This window comes from Arachis ipaensis, chromosome B8 (assembly GCF_059453495.1).
Source record: "Arachis ipaensis isolate K30076 ecotype BB chromosome B8, ASM5945349v1, whole genome shotgun sequence".
In the NCBI taxonomy this organism is placed as follows: Eukaryota; Viridiplantae; Streptophyta; class Magnoliopsida; order Fabales; family Fabaceae; genus Arachis; species Arachis ipaensis.
The window spans coordinates 94781028-94788519 of NC_142443.1; the positions used below are offsets into that span (position 1 = coordinate 94781028).

The window sequence follows — 7492 nt, forward strand, 5'->3', positions numbered from 1 at the left end:
TCTTACTCCAGAAGGACTGGACGCATTTCAAGAAGCCTCACTCAAGTGCCAGATGTCCCAATTTGACTGGGACGTTGTTCTCAGAGTCATCGCACTACCTGGCAGCAGATGGATCTACGGATACGATCGTTCCTGACCTAAGGGAATATCGACTTCTGCACTTACCTTGGAGGCTCGCGTATGGGCACAGATTATGTCCCATTACATCTTTCCAAGCACTCACGAGTCCTCCTTCACTACAGACATGGCCGTTCTACTGTGGTGCATCCTTACAGACCAGCCTCTGAACTTACCAAGACACATCCGGAATGCTATGGAACACGTACAAATTGCGGGCAACTTACCTTTTCTCGCCTTGGTCTCAGATCTTGTCTCAGCAGCCGGAGCCTCCTACAGAGCTGGGGACACCAAAGCCATGCTTCCACGGGATGATCAATACATCCCTAACGGGAAATATATCAGATCTCCAGGCGTAACTACAAGCCAGCCCACTGAACCGGCTGAAGACATTCCTCCTTCAACACCACAAGCACCTACAACAAACCAACTGCTCCACCAGATACTTGAGAGGTTGGATCGGCAGGAACTCAAAGCAAAGCTGAGAGAGCGCCGTAACAAGCGCCGATTCACATACCTCAAGGAGCTACTTAAAGGAAAATACAGAGACTCAGACACCCCGGACTCCACTTCGTTTACCAGCACAGGGAGCCATGACGGTCCCGACTATGGAGATACTACTACCAGCCCACCTTTGTTCCTGACAGATGGCACCGAGGACGGTGCAAAGCCTTAAGTGTGGGTAGGTCGGTCAGTACCTGACTTCCGGAGGTAATTTCTCTTCCTTAACACCAATAAAATAGGATATTTAGTTAGTTTTTCTTTTATAGAATAGGATGAATTGCATAGTAATAGGATAGTTGCATGCATGTTCCACTTTATTGAAAAGACAGTAAGCTTCTTCTAAGACCCTATTTTTAGAACACAATTTCACTAATTTTAATCAAAACTTTTATGTTAAATTTGCTTGAGGTTGTATTTGGAACATGATTTTTGAGCTAAAGAACACACAACCTGTGAGACTTTGAGCCTAAATACATGGTTACATTATTTAGCCGTAAATATTTTATTCTTGTGTGTTTACTTCTCTATGATTGTAATCTGTATTTTGTTTTATCCTATATGTCCAATGTTTAATATTTTTATATGCTTGCGTATGATTGAGGCCATTATTTGTTTATCTCACTTATCCAAATTAAGCCTACCCCTTGAGTTACCTTTGTTAGCCACTTTGAGCCTTTAAATCCCATTTGTTCTTTATTTCACCACATCACTAGCCTTAAGCAGAAAAACAATTATATATCCCAATTGAATCTTTGGTTAGCTTGAGATAGAATTGTGTGTTAATTGGGTATGGAAAAATTGTGGGAACAAAAGATAATAAGGGAATGTGTCATGATAATATAATGGGAATTCGGGTACCTACTCATGTGAAATTATAAAAGAAAAATTAAAATTCTATGTGCATTGATAAGCTGTGTTTATTTTAATGTAAAAAAAAATCCAAAAATATTCAATAATTAAATAAGGGGACAAAATTACCCCAATGCTAAGTTAAAATTTCAAAGATCAATGCATATATGATAAAATTAAAATTAAAGTTGATACATGAGTATGGCATGTGAAAGGAAAAATTTTGGGTAGCTAGGTGTGAAATTTAAGTTACATAGAATATATATATATATATATGTGTGTGTGTGTGTGTGTGTGTGTGTGTGTGTTAGGTGAAAGCTTGGGATAATTAAAGATTCAATTTATAAGCTTACTCATCCATATATATATCCTTACCCTTACCTTGGCCCCATTACAACCTTGAAAAGACCTCATGATGTTTGCATTTGTATATTAATTGTTGTTGATTGGTTAGGTGAAGAACAAAAATTAGAAAGCATGATTAGAGAAGGATAGAGTGATTACCCTATACACTAGAGAGATTAAGAGCGTACATACATCATCAGTGAGGGTTCAATGCTTAAATTCTATGTTCCCTGCTTTCATGAGCTACCTTCTTGCATTTTTGTCTGTTGTTCCTGTATAAGAATTAAATTAGTGAAATTTGATTTGTGATTATCTTGAAGAGCTTATTTACTTTTGACCAAGTGGACAAGAATCATATAGTTGCATTCACATATATAGGTTGCATTGCATTGCATGAGTTTTACATGTTCCTACTCATTCATTTTATCTCCTTCAACTGAGCATGAGGACATGCTAATGTTTAAGTGTGGGGAGGTTGATAAACCATTATTTTATGGTTTATATTGTGTTTAATTGTGTGGTTTTATCAAATCTTTACCCACTTATTCATTAAATTAGCATGTATTTACAATTCCTTCCCAAAATTATCCCATGGTTGAAAAACTACTTCCTAGAGATTTTTAATTATGTATTTTAATTCTCCTTTATTCCATTCGATGCCGTGATCTGTGTGTTAAGTGTTTCAGGCTTTATAGGGCATGAATGACTTGAAGATTGGAAAGGAGGCTTGCAAAAATGGAAGGAACACAAGAAATTGAGGAGATGACCAGCGAGAAGTGACGCGGATGCATGACTCACGCGACCACGCGATATAGAGGAAATTGCAGTGACACGCTCGCGTGCCTGACGCGAACGCATGGAATGAAAACTGCACAAGTGACGCGAAGGCGTGGACGACGCGCACGCGTGGCAAGGCAAGATGCTGGATGACGTGAACGCGTGGATGACGCGATCGCGTGGCGTGCGTGATCTGCAAAATCTGCAGAATTCGCTGGGGGCAATTTTGGGCCCTGTGTTGACCTAGTTTTCGGCCCAGAAAAGTAGATTAGAGCCAGGGAACACGCAGAGACCAAAGACAACATTCATCCCGCATAGTTTTAGTTTTAGATCTAATATGACTACTACTCTAGGTTTTCTCTCTATACATTCATAGTTCTTAGGATTTTGATATTATTGCTTTTCGGATTGGGATATTAAGAAGAGTTATTACCTCCGTCAAGACTTCATCATTCTAGTTTGTTTCCTTACTTGTCACTTACTCTTTCATATCCTTATTTTATTCAGAGTTACTATTGGATTATTTTTAGAATTTATTAATACAAGAACTATTTTTATTTTTATTGATCCCTTTGATTATTATTTATCATGTCTTTCTTTATTTTCCTCTCTTATTTCATGAATTCCACAATGCGAGTAGTTCCATAACTTGATTGGGAGTTGATTGAAAGGAGGACCTTGAGTTGGATGCTCAAGAGTAAAATTATAATTGGGATTAGCGTTGGGTCGCCATCTAATCACTGACACTAATCCTTCCTAAGGTAGAGGATTAGAACTTGTGAATAGAAACTGACTTCCAACTTACTCGACTTTCCTTTATCCGGTAAAGGATAACTGAGCAGACAACCTTCAATTATCAATTGATCTTGAGAGAACTCCATCAAGGATAGGGCTTTCAACTAATTTACTCCTGGTCAAGGTTTTATTTAAATTACATAAATTCTCTGATTTAAGTTCCTGTCTATCAAAATCAAACCCTTTTGGAAAACATCTGATTAATAAAATAGCACAACTTTCTGCAACTCGTTGGGAGATGATATGGGATTCATATTCCCAGTATTTTAATTCTAAATTTGTGACAACCATTTTAAATTGATAAGCGGAATTTCGGTTGGTTGAGAACTATACTTGCAACGCATCTCTTATAATAATTTCTTAACTCGCCAATTTCTGCCACGTCAAGACCATCTTCTCTTCATGTAACCTACAGACTAGTTCCCCTTTTTGAACATCAATATTTGCTCCAGCAGTAGCTAGGAATGGCCATCCTAGGATGATTGATGTGTTGGCTTCTTCTTCCATATCCAGCACAACAAAGTCAGCTGCAAAAATAAACTCTTCCACTTTCACCAACAAATCCTCCACTACCCCATGAGGGAATTTGAATGTTCTGTCAGCCAATTGGAGTGCTATCTTTGTTGGCTTAGCTTCTTCAATCTTCATCCTTCTCATCATGGCCAGGGACATGAGATTGATGCTAGCCCCTAGGTCACACAATGCTTTTTCAATGGTGATATCACCTATGATGCATGGAATTTGAAAACTCCCAGGGTCTTTCATCTTCTGAGGAAGTGATGAGCGGATAATTTATACGCTTTTGGGCATTATTTTTAGGTAGTTTTTAGTATGTTTTAGTTATTTTTTATTATATTTTTATTAATTTTTATGCAAAAATCACATTTCTCGACTTTACTATGAGTTTTTGTGTTTTTCTGTAATTTCAGGTATTTTCTGGCTGAAATTGAGGGACCTGAGCAAAAATCTGATTCAGAGGCTGAGAAAGGACTGCAGATGCTACTGGATTCTAACCTCCCTGCACTCAAACACGTTTTTCTAGAGCTATAGAAGTCCAATTGGCGCGTTCTCAATTGGGCTGAAAAGCTAGAATCTTGGGCTTTCTAGCAATGTATAATAGTTTATACTTTGCCCGAGATTTGATGGCCCAAACTGGTGTTCAACGCCAGCCAGAGACCCTTTTTTGGCGTAAAACGCCGGAACTGGCACCAGAACTGGAGTTAAACGCCCAAACTGGCATCCAAGCTGGCGTTTAACTCTAGAAAAGGCCTATGCATGTGTAAAGATCAATGCTCAGCCCAAGCACACACCAGGTGGGCCTCGAAAGTGGATTTCTGCACTATCTGCACTTAGTTACTTATTTTCTATAATCCTTAGTAACTAGTTTAGTATAAATAGCACTTTTTACTATTGTATTCGTATCTCATGCCATTTTTCACATTTGGAGGCTGGCCACACAGCCATGCCAAGATATTTTTCTCTTATGTATTTTCTACGGTGGAGTTTCTACACCTCATAGATTAAGGTGCGGAGCTCTGCTGTTCTTCAAGAATTAATGAAAGCACTGTTGTTTCTCTTTCAATTCACGCATGTCTCTTCTCCAAGATATACTCTCGTTCTTAATTCAGTTAAGTCAGAATGAAGGGGTGACCCGTGACAATAACCTACTATCTTCATTACTCGCTTAGCCAAGAAGCCGTGGCTGGACCATTTTCACTAAGAGGACAGATGGTAGCCATTGACAACGGTGATCCACCAACATACAGCTTGCCATGGAAGGGAGCACGCATGATTGGATGAAGACAATAGGAAAGCAGAGGTTCAGAAGCAACAAAGCATCTCCAAACGCTTATCTGAAATTCCCACAAATGAATTACATAAGTATCTTTATTTTAATTTACGTTTTATTTATCTTTCAATTATCAAAACTCATAACCAATTGAATCCGCCTGACTAAGATTTACAGGATGACCATAGCTTGCTTCAAGCCAGCAATCTCCGTGGGATCGACCCTTACTCGCGTAAGATTTTATTACTTGTATGACCCAGTGCACTTGCTGGTTAGTTGTACCGGAGTTGTGAAAAGTGTGATCATAATTCCGTGCACCAAGTTTTTGGCCCCGTTGCCGGGGATTGTTCGAGTTTGGACAACTGACGGTTCATCTCGTTGCTTAGATTAGGTAACCTTCTTTCATGTTTCAACCTTTATTTTCTTTTCAAAAAGTTTTTAAAATATTTCAAAAAAAAAAGTTTTTGAAAAAATTGTTCTTCAAAAATTTTAAGAATGAATTCCACCTTAGAGCTCTATGATGATATGTTGAAGCTTGGCTGGCTATTAAGCCATGTCTAATTCTTTTGGACCGAAGTTTTCGCTTATCATTGCAGCTATTGGAGGAGCCTTTGGATTCTCATTTATAATTCTATGCTAAAGCTTGGCTGGCCATTTGGCCATGTCTAATTCTTTTGGACTGAAGCTGTAGACTAACATTGCATGAATCCTGGAATTCTTATTAAAAATTTTGAATTTTTTTATTTTTTTTTCCAAAATAATTTCGAAAAAACAATACAAAAAGTTTAATAACATCATAAAAACCAAAAAAAAATTTGTGTTTCTTGTTTATGTCTTGTGTCAAATTTTAAGTTTGGTGTCAACTGCATTTTTTTAATTTAATTTTTTTAAAAATTTTCGAAAATTCATGCATTATGTTCTTCATGATCTTCAAGTTGTTCTTGATGATTTTCTTTGTTTGATCTTTACATTTTCTTGTTTTGTGTCTTTTCTTGTTTTTCATATGCATTTTCAAATTGTTAGTGTCCCTAGTACAAAAGTTCTTAAGTTTGGTGTCTTGCATGCCTTTCTTTTCTTAAAAATTTTCAAAAATATGTTCTTGATGTTCATCATGATCTTCAAAGTGTTCTTGGTGTTCATCTTGACATTCAAAGTGTTCTTGCATACATTATTTGTTTTTATCTTAAATTTTTATGTTTTGTTTCATTTTGTTATTTTTCTCTTTCCTCATTAAAAATTCAAAAGTAAAAAAAAATATCTTTTCCGTATTCTTCTCATAATTTTGTTGTTTTTCTCTTCTCTCTTTGTTCTCTTCTTTTTCATATGAGCAGGAACAGTGATAAAGATATACTTGTTGAAGCTGATCCTGAACCTGAAAGGACTCTGAAGAGGAAGCTAAGAGAAGCTAAAGCACAACACTCCGGAGAGGACCTTACAGCAAATTTCGAAAAAGAGGCAGACATGGCAGCCGAACCTGAGAACAATGGTGGAGATGCAAGGAAGATGCTTGGTGACTTTACTGCACCAACCTCCAACTTCTATGGAAGAAGCATCACAATTCCTACAATTGGAGCAAACAACTTTGAGCTTAAGCCTCAATTAGTTTCTCTAATGCAGCAGAATTGCAAGTTTCATGGACTTCCATTGGAAGATCCTCATCAGTTATTAGCTGAATTTTTGCAAATCTGTGACATTGTTAAGACCAATGGGGTTAATCCCAAACTTATGCTTTTCCCCTTTACTGTAAAAGACAGAGCTAGGATATGGTTGGGCTCACAACCTAGAGAAAGCTTGAACTCTTGGGAAAAGTTGGTCAATGCTTTCTAGGCTAAATTCTTTCCACCTCAAAAGATGAGCAAGCTTAGAGTGGAAGTCCAAACTTTCAGACAGAAGGAAGGTGAGTCCCTCTATGAAGCTTGGGAAAGATACAAGAAATTGATCAGAAGGTGTCCTTCTGACATGCTCTCAGAATGGAGCATCTTAGGTATATTCTATGATGGTCTCTCTGAATTGTCCAAGATGTCATTGGACCACTCTGCTAGTGGATCTCTTCATCTGAAGAAAGCACCTGTAGAAGCCCAGGAACTCATTAAAATGGTTGCAAATAACCAGTTCATGTATACTTCTGAAAGAAATCCTGTGGATAATGGGATGACTCAGAAGAAAAGAGTTCTTGAGATTGATACTTTGAATGCCATATTGGCTCAGAATAAAATATTGACTCAGCAAGTTAATATGATTTCTCAGAATCTGACTGGAATACAAGCTGCATCTGGCAGTACTAAAGAAGCTTCCTCTGAAGGAAAAGCTTATAAC

General features: G+C 37.7%; 1 non-coding gene across 1 annotated transcript; it reads right to left on the reverse strand.

The window, feature by feature from the left end:
* Positions 1-7033: 7033 nt before the first annotated feature.
* Positions 7034-7137, reverse strand: LOC148548887 (small nucleolar RNA R71). The gene has a single exon (XR_015897852.1). It is a non-coding gene; the product is annotated as a small nucleolar RNA R71 (small nucleolar RNA).
* Between the last annotated feature and the right edge of the window lie 355 nt (positions 7138-7492).